At 30.7% G+C, this 10541-nt stretch overlaps 1 pseudogene; it reads right to left on the bottom strand.

Moving 5' to 3' along the window:
- Positions 1-647: 647 nt before the first annotated feature.
- LOC116779056 (lachesin-like) overlaps positions 648-10541 on the bottom strand; it is a 61754-nt pseudogene continuing 51860 nt past the window's right edge.

The raw sequence follows: 10541 nt of genomic DNA, 5'->3' as shown, positions 1-10541 counted from the left end.
TATTTATTTTTGTTTTTAGTTTATGTGATATTCAAAGCAGTGTACTATATATTACTTTTTTAAGTTTAATTTAGAAATGTAATTTTTTTGGTTATAAATTAATATTATCGACACTATATTTCCTTCAAAAGATTATATTATTAGAAGCCGAAGTGCTGTTATAAATTAACGAAGGCTTTATAATTGAATTTCATAAGATTTTCCATAGAATGGGTCAGTGCCTTTTAAAGGTCTATAATTAATGTAATTTCTTTCTCAATATAACAGTTTCACTAAGTATAAATGCTTATACCGATTGAATTTTGTTTTCGTATCTTTATATTATTTTCCTTTCTATTTTTTAAGTTTTTAATCAGTCTTATTTTTTTGATATGTATGATATTAGACTGACTTTAAGTTCATAGCGTGTAGTTGAAATAATTTCTACTATAGAACTTTTTATCTGCAAATGTTGAAAAGGAATAATTGAAACAAAATCAAATAAAACAATGTTTACGTTATATTATATTTATTTGTTTATAGTGGTTCGCAGGCATACATTCATAACATCATATGCAGATACATGCAGCGTACATAAAATCCACAATTTCTAATCAATATGGCTTATTATTGACATCGATGACTGGTTTTTTGTGTATATTTTCTACAAACGTACCTACTGGCTTAACATACTTAAATTATATGACTTAGTAGGTTTATAAATTCAACAATGTTTTATTTAACAATTAATTAATTATATTTTTGTTTTGCAATATACAATACTTATAGTTATGCAAAGATTTTATACTCAACTTTTACATACATCAATAACGTTATGAGAATTGTACAATTTGCTTACAGTCTTATTAAATAACTTTTTACATATAAGGTTTCGTCTGTATAGCAAACTAAAATTCTAAGAATACATGTATTTAAATGTATGGAAACAAATTACTCATAGAAAGTTGTACAAGAACATCTTCCATAGATTAAATGTTAAGCTAGATTATGATATACATAACGCCGGGTTATGGGCTAGCTTAACAACTATCAATTTAACTTACAATCACAATTCACAATTACGTTGGTCATAATATATTTAGACTCATAGCGACATAATTTTTTTTATTTGTTTATAAGAAATGGTCTATATGTTATTCAAACTTCAACTCTAATATTATATACAACAAGGACATAAATAAAAACATCAATGGTTATAAGAACTTGGAAGAACAATAATACTTGAAATATACGAGTAGTAATCAGGAGTTTACATATCAGGTATACCGATACTAAAAACATTATGTAGGAGGTGGATTCACTCGATGATGCCTTAGATGGACCGCTTTCACCGAGGAAACTGACGTCTTCACGACGACCACCCTCACGGAGTGATCCTTGGAGGCTGGACCTGACGTCATTTGTTTCTTCCTAGCTCTGAATCCCTTTCATCATCAAGACGCGTCTTTCGATATGGCAATTCCATTCTAATGATTTCCCAAAAACAATTTGTAATATTTTTGTAAGTAATAATTTTTACTTATAAATAATAAAAAAGATAAATTGTTTCAACAGGAAGAAAACTCGATATTGATGTAAACTTTTTGCAGCAATTATGAAGTTTCTTGAACTACTTAATGAATTTCTAAGTTTAATAGAAATATATGTTTAAAATAAGTCTTATGTTACATTAATAGAAATTATATGTAATAGAAATAACGTTCCGACGCAAGCTAGAGTTTTCAAGTGTGATAAAAGGTGCAAAAAATATGGTTTTATAGGACTTGTTATTTCATTTACTTTAAATCAAATAAAGAATTGAAGATTGTAATACTCTCCCGATATAATGTTGTAATAACTTACCATATAATCTAATATTGCCCTCGGCGTCCCCAATGGAGTTTTTCGATATACACTTGTATCCACCAAGGTCGTTACGCTGTATATTCCGTATAACAAGCCTCATCTGAACACTATAAGCTGAACTGTTTATCTCGCTCATCTCATACTTGTCGTTTGATATTATCATTTCACCTACAAAGATAAATCTTAGAGATTATAGTTGTAATTAAAGTTATTTCATTCATATATGTATTCATATTTTAATATCAATAAAAATCAGTCCTTGGTATGGACACAAAAACTTATCGCTGCATATTCTTATCTATTACATAAATCTTCAGCGGATTATATTTAAATAAAAATGATACAGTATATTTGTTTGAAAAATTATCAATAGATATTCGCAAGCTCCGATACAGATTATTGTATATCTAACGGCTCTTGGAATTTATAATCGTTTTTCTTAGGAATTGTTAAAGTAGTAAGTTCCGAGGAGTTTTTATATGAACCGGGAAAGAAACAAAAGTAACATCTTGTTGTTACATAATAAATATAAATTGTCACATGCCTGTTATGTCTGTATTCATACACAAGCTTTCCTTTATTCGATAAGCAACATGGTTTTCCGATCATTTATATTCGGGAACTTCCGACCATTGTTTGCGATAGGGTAGTGAAATATGTTGTTTTGATATATTCTATGAACAGTATTGCATGTGGCATTGAATAAAATATCATATATACCATCATATTTTTTTTTATCAACAAAACATTCAAGTTAAATGTATAACGATTTCTTTTTTTATAACATCTTACAAAGTGGATGTAGTCCGCTAAGTGTTCTCTATATATTATTATCTCTCAAGAACGTGTAAAGAACGTTTAAAACGTGTAAAGACTAAGTCAGTTCGCCGATTTTCTGAATTTACGTTGTTAGCTACATTATACCCCGCGGTCGGAGGTCACGTCGCTCTACCGCTCTACATTAAAATTGCTTGCATTCTTCTTATTTGGTTTGTATTTGTGGCAGTTTTATTTTCCATCTCCACTGCTGTGGTATTTTTTAGTGAAGAGATTTAATTGAGTTTTTGTTCAAAGAAAGATATTTCATATCGTCTATATTAAAATCATTAGGCGTAAAAGGTTTTGGTTCAGATTAAATAATAATAATTAAGACGTTACGACAAAGTTGAGGTACTCTTTGATCAAAAATATCAAAACGTAACTAGGCTACGACAAGTTATATTTAAATTTTGTAATAATTAAGACTTATGTATTTTTAATATATTAAAGCTGAAACAGGAGTTTGATAAAAACAAATCCGAGCCTATAATGTAGCTGTAATTATAGAAGATAAATTATTAATCATTGAAAGCTCATTAATAGGGCCGGACAGGCAGGCGTTGGGCTTGAGTCCTTGTGAGCTGACCACAAATCTGCGGCCCATGGTGCAACTGACACCTTGATGCCAGCCTGCGACGGACACACCCTCTTTTGTTTATTACCCGACAAGTTTATTAATTAATTGCCGATGCCAATGCCAATTGCTTCTACACGTTCTCTTCCCTATTCAAGTAAATAAAGTACGTATTGAATTGTATTGATATTTCGATACCATTGTTATTCTGTATAACCTAATGACTTATTGTTAATTATTATATCTCAATCTTAATAAACTGCAAACGATTTATATATGATATTTTATTTCTTGAGATTTATATGTTTCGTATAATGTAAATTTGAATAATTGATCAGGACAATTAAATTAAAATTATTGATTTGATGATAATAAAAAGTAAGTGGTTTGGTACTGGACACTCCCATTCCGTGTCATCTGAGGCTCCCTAGCCGCTTGACGCTCGTCACGCTTGTGTATTACCTAATTTAATTTGTACTCCACGAAATTTATGGCCGGCAAATGTCTACCCGTCCGTCACCTATATTTGCCACTGTTAGCTGTACAAACAAATGAGTTTATTACCAAATACTAGTTTCTCTTAACTTTGTTCCAGGCAACATAAAACTCTCTTGTTTATTTCCTGCTTTGAAATGAATAGCAGCGCTCATCTGCGGCGGCTATCAACTTAGTTCTCTATATACCACATTATTGTAAAGTATACAATGAAAGAAAAGGTCAATGAATAATTCGTAATTCAAAAAGAATTACTTTAACTTCAAGATGATTCACGCTATTTTTAATGTGGAAATTTATAGTGCAATCCAAATCTACATAATTACACTAATGAGTGAATTTATAAAATTGTCTGTCTGTCCAAACCCAGAAAATGTTATTGAGAAGTGAATATAAAATTGAATTTTATTTGCACGTATATTGTGGTATATGCGAGTAAATACGTGACTGTAGCCTAAAGCAATTTGAAGCGGGCGGTCCAGCGGTCTTTGTTGCATATCGGGCGGTAATAGAATTTGGTTCGCTTTTTGCGCGGTTGGTCGCTCTGACCGCGTAATGGCGGGCTTAGTGCCCTTTGTAACTATATCTAAATCTGCCCGACGACTATGTAGTCTAGTTATGATATTCGATAACATCGTGTTTGTGTGATGTAATTTTTGCAAAGAATGTGGCTGTAATACACTTACGATTCTTGTTGTATTTGAAGAAAAGACGGTTGAAAGCGTTAGTTTCGTATAGAAAAAAATGTTATTCCTATTTGTAGTTTCCTTACTTGTTTATGCTTGTTTAATATTTTAATATGTTTGGTTGTTTTTCATAAAATAGTTTTATTTCACAGATATATGTACATTCCAAAATATAATTTTGTAATTAAGTTACAACATAGCATTAAAAATGTATATTTTTATAAATTGAAAAACTGTCTCAATTTTTTGTTACATTGCACTTTTCAATACATTAATCCAATTCCCGATAATAATTAATGAATTGAAACTAAGCATCCACTGGCATAAGTAGTGCACTACTAGTAGATCGAAATAGTTTAAAAACAATTTAACAACCGCATTGCGAAAAAGTTTTATACGTTTTGTCGGTTCAGGGCAGCTGCTTTTCCCTCACACATGTCGTGGATGCAACGAATACCGTAAATCCATTCCTAACTCGACTTTAGTGGCCAAGCGTTGTCGTGTGGAAAACGCACTATCCGAATATTGGCGCCTCTAGAACGTTTCTCTGTTTGCATTAGCTGCATTCGAAAATTGCACTTTAAAATTCGTAGTGTTTGCATTCCTCTGAATTATGGACATAGCTTTAAAATCCTGGTCTATTTCTTTTTCATATTCAAAGCTTTACCAAAGTATCTGATTAAATATCTTGCGATTGACGTTCTTAACATTTTTCATGTTAATTGAAAATATTAATTGCATTCTATGTTGCTTTTCGGTGAAAGTATTTTTCTTTCTCTGTCACCTGGACACTGAATAAATAACTTTCATCTTCCAGTGTCATTATAATGAGGAGTAATGGAGTTGCCAACCTTCTACGAACGTTTTCTTAGGCTGAGAGCCCTATTTGTATTAGTTACGACGTGTTTTTGTACGGTTTTCGTATTCGTCGTTGTTTAATTTTGAGTTCTAAGTAACATTCCATTATTTTAAGCTTTATACTTTTAGGATCCTCCGATTACTTATATACCTCGAAGAGCATTTGATTAAAGAAAAAATACAATAATAATTTCATTATATAACATGTATTAATAAGTATATCAATGAATAATCAGGTTTAAAATTTTATTTTTAAACGCTGCGGTTATTAATTTTTCTCGTTTCAGCAATATTTTACGCTGTCATCCCTTCGTATAATTACGGGCCGTTAATAAGCCGTACATTGACGCTATGTAATCAAAGTCAAATAAATCGTCACAAAATGAAAAACGTTCATGAAATTAGAGCATATTTATCTGTTTTAAATACAGTTATAATATTGCAACTTGTAAGCAAGCACTAGCCCCTGGCCTGTCGAGGAAGATAGTAGAATATGAATAACGGTCTCTTTAATGACTACTTTAACGCTTTCAATGTGCTTTATGAATAATGAAATTAGTTGCTTATTCCGTTCTTGAGTTTCGTGCCTGGGACTTAATAAGCTTTATGAATTACGAGCTCGTAAAACATCTGACTGCTCTTTATGTTTAACTTGATCAAAGATTTTTTTCGACCTTCAGCAGTACAATCGTATTAATTACTTGAAGTGTTTTACTATTCTTTCCCGCATTTATTTATATTACATAATATTTAGTCTTTATATAACCATCAATCAATTTATGTGTAAAAAAGTACCTTACCATTCTCCCTTGTCCAATAGTTGATGGCTTTTGGGATGCCTCAACATGACACTGCAAAGTGACGTCCGTTCCTGTCGGAGCTCCAACCAGTTGATTCGGTACTTGTACTAGCGGGTGAACTGAAACAAAGGTCTCGTTTTATTTATTTATACTATGTATTGAATGGATCAACATTTCAAAGTCAAATAACATGTATATCACAAGAGATGCAATTCATCACCCAGTCAATATCACGTTAGACAAATTAGAGACTTCTATTTTAGAAATTCAAATTAGAAACACGTAGATACATTTCGATATGTGAACAAAATTGTTGTTAAAATTTTAATTAAAATTAAAATATTCAAATAGATAGGAGTACTAAAATGGTTGTTGCATTTTTGAAATCTTATATAAGCTGGTATGTTCAACCGTGCAAGAATTTATAAATTGTGGAGAGTTAGTTCATTTTTACACATACATATACACTTTTTTCTCTATTTTTAATTCTTATTTACGAAATTTTAAAACTGTAAAAGGGACGAGATAAATATTTAATAAAAGTCTTGTCATACGTAGGTTAGAGTATTACTTCCAGCAACGTGTTATGGGATTAACCGTTGAAGTGCAATTTCCATGTACTGGAATTTGTTAACATTTGCACCGTGCTATGTGACAGTTATATTACTAAAAGAGAATACTTATCAGTTGAAGTTTAATAAAAAATATAAAAATACATTCATTGTAAAAGTTAAATATAACAAATAAACGAAACGGAGTGCTTTTGTTATTTTAAATAAAATTTTGGCACTTTAGTATTTTTGCAACCTCTGTGTTAATAAAACAGCCAACCGTTTACGTTGACCAGCGGTTCGCGATAAAGCACTCAACATAACGCTGTTTTATTTACATTTATATATTTTCATATTTAATCAGGATATAATAGGAGTTTATTATTCATTGGAGTATATTGACGATTCAAGCTCACTTTCCAAACATACTAGGTACAGTTCGGTTAAGCCGCATTTTTGTTTACACAACATCCTATTGCATTTATTTGCACTGCTGTGTTTGCGTTTCAAGCTAGATGCTGTAAAGCCTTTTGCATTTCGCACAGTTGTACGCATCTACGCTCGCCGCAGACATTTAATGTTATTTAGTTTGGCATGCGATACTTTACATTAAACGCGGCTGTTACATTTACCGGGCTCATAATTAAGTACTAATTGCTTCCTAGACCGGCTTTGTAATATAAAATTAAAGAGAAAATGGTTTAGATTATTACAATTTAAATCGTTACAAAACACCTCTTATTTTAGTATATAGGTATTTGGTTTTCTATTAAAACTTTTATTGTTGGATGACATTGTTTTCGGACTGTTTGTACAAAGTATTGTTCAGGTGATGTTATTACTCTGCACGTAGATTAGAATTATTTTATCATATTATGTGATTGGTTCTCAATAGTGGTATACAAACCCGAATACGGGTTTTAAAATTTAAGGTGATTCTTCGAAATATAAATACATTTTTATATATATTTTGATGTAATAATAAAATATAACAATAAAGTTCATTTTTAAATATTATTTTGTTCCAATAAAATCTGACTCACGTCGTAATGTGATGATAAAGAATTGAAATGCATCGTCTTTTAAGAAACAATAACAGTTAACTGGACATGTAATTTTTTTAAGGTATTTCATTTTTATTTTTTTATAATTATTTTTGTAGCTTTGTGTTTATTTAAATGAACACGAAAAACATAAAATACTTACAATGGTATAAGAAATTAGATTCTTACCTAAAGTAATGTAATTACATAGCGTCTGTCAAGTTTGCTTTGAACATTACGTTGGAACCGTACTTGTGTTAGGTTTGGCTTGTCATCAGACTAACAGTTTGTTCGCAGATTAAACTAACCGCTCCATTTCCTTATCTCTTGCCAATTAATTAAAAGTAGTGTTCTTAATAATGAACATACCGTAATAAAGTATTGTTGAAGGTCAACGATAGGCCGTTAATCAAATTAAATCATAAATTAAAACCTTTAATTATGTTGCATTCATAGGTTTCAATGTAAAGGTTACCTATTTCAATTCCTATGTAAGAAAATATTTTTCATTACTATGTATGACAATTCCATATCAAAATAATTGTTGTATTAAAAGTTTTTGCTTGTTTTATATTTTTTTAAAGTAAAGGGAACTTTTGTTAACTCCATATTATGTTTGTTGTTTTCAATCACCAAGCTTTGGTTAAAGAACATTGCATTTATACCAACTTCATCGTAAATAAGGTAAATTATTGCTTTCTTATTTCTGGAAACTTTATGAGGTGTTATAAAGTTAATGCCCTTTAAAGTGCAAAATTCTAGTTAAAATAAAATGAAACCATTTGTGGAGATTATAGTTACTTAAACATAAAATTATGCAGGTAAATAGGTTAATATATTGCTAAATCAATTGGCAGGTCTGACAACTTTGTTTAAATGTACTAGCGTTTATATTTATTGTAAAACACAAATATATCAGAAAAGTTCAAATATAGTATAAAAAATTTTCAATTTTACATCGTGTATTATATTGAAATAATCTGTTCATACATCCGAAAATATGTACTTATCACAATGTATAAAAAATATACGTCTGTTTTGAATCTTAACTATTTGTATTTAATAAATAATAATTCATTACCAATTTAGAGTATTTTTCTACTTATACGTAATTTTTGATTCAAAGACATAGTTTTTAACAACTCTTGATAGTATGTATATCACTTCTATTTTGATATATAACCATTGCAAAGTAATTTTACTTAAATTGAATGAACGAACGGATTACGTAATGAATGTAAGCAGACGTAACGGCATCCCTTGAACACTGCTTAGAGTGAATTACGGAAAGAATTTTCTCCATCGGCTCCAGATCGCAGCTTATTTGCGGTTATTCTCTTTGACCGTCGTTAAGATCTTTTGGACGGCTTTTACGACTTCAAGTGGCCAATTTAGAGAACAAAATCTGGGCGATCAGAATTTTTTGCCCTAATTAATAACTCAATGTTCAACAAGGCAGCCTTTTGCTTGATAAATAAACCGGAATAATAGGCCACTTTTTAATAGTCATTTAAATAAGAATTATAAACTTTATATTGTAGTTTCAAAAATTCAGTTATTAAGAATTTCCGAACGCATAAGTAGATTAGAATTCTCCGTAGCAATCAAAAGTTACCGGAGTTTTCTCGGGTAGAATTCCGCGCGGAATTCTTGAAGTGACAGTTTGATTAACCGAACGGCGTACACGCTAAGCCATTTTCGTATTTCTTGGTGTTTTGTAGTCAGCACTACCTTGAGCTGTAACCAGATTTTATTTCAGCTTTTTAGTCAACCGGATTTCCTGTTTTAAAGTATTTCTAGACTACATTGTGTGGAAACAAATTTATGGTTAACATATATTTTACGAATACAAAATCGATTCAAACACTTAATTTATAGTTTTTTGGCAAACTATTAATGTTATGTTTGGCTAAACTATATCCTGTAAAAAAAAAAACAGAAAAACTTTTTATCTACTTAGAAACGTAATTTTTATATTAAACTGAGAGACTCAAGAAAATTGATTACGATTTGTTCACTTCGTTGGAGCTTTTCTTTTCTCTAAACTCATTTACCTACCTCGAAGGCCCCAGTGAATCAACTAAAAGAAACTGCGTTACGTGGCACTTACTGTTACAAATGAATTGCTTAAAAAGTGTTTTTATGTTCCCATCGAGCTGCCGCAAGTCCTCACCTGATAGGCTGTTATCATTTGTTTCGAGAAGGAAATTTAAATTAAATATTTGAGGGCGTTAATTTGTCTCCTCATCGAGCGAAAGCGACGCATTCTTTGCGAAGTAATTAAACTGAGTGGAAGGGTTTTCAGGCAGTAGTTTGTTTGTGCGGCTCAAATTAAGTTTCCTATGAAATAAATTTCTCTTCGTTGTCACTGACGGAGGCGTTTAACATAAGTTTTATAAACTTGAGTCGATAGTGGTCATTCCTAATATGTTGAAGTACAAATAAATAATACTTTTGTTAATTTTTTCTATTTCTTTTTTCCCCATACTAATGTGTCAGAACGTAATGTAAAAATGTTGAAAACAAAAAAATATATATTAAAATATGAAACAATGTATGTTAATTAAAATCTTAAAACAAAGTTCTAGTAAAGTGGGTTAATATTCACGTATATACGGGGCAGTCCAGTCAGACGAGTGTGTACACCGGCACTGCCAATAACTAAATGCAAATACCTAGTGGACAACACGTCCAATTTGGTGGCCAAGCTTCGCAAAACTTTTACACATATTGAACTAAAACCGAAAGTAGACAGAGCCAATTCATGAATTTAGAACTGTTAATTAAAGCATGAAAACGTTTTTGCATGCTTATAGCAAGAAATTAAATCTATTTACATTTTAAATTCTAACTTTGATTTGTTATTTGAA

Source organism: Danaus plexippus, chromosome 6 (assembly GCF_018135715.1).
Source record: "Danaus plexippus chromosome 6, MEX_DaPlex, whole genome shotgun sequence".
Lineage (NCBI taxonomy): Eukaryota > Metazoa > Arthropoda > Insecta > Lepidoptera > Nymphalidae > Danaus > Danaus plexippus.
Note: the sequence above shows the minus strand (reverse complement) of the source record. Positions and strands in the feature narration are given on the sequence as shown.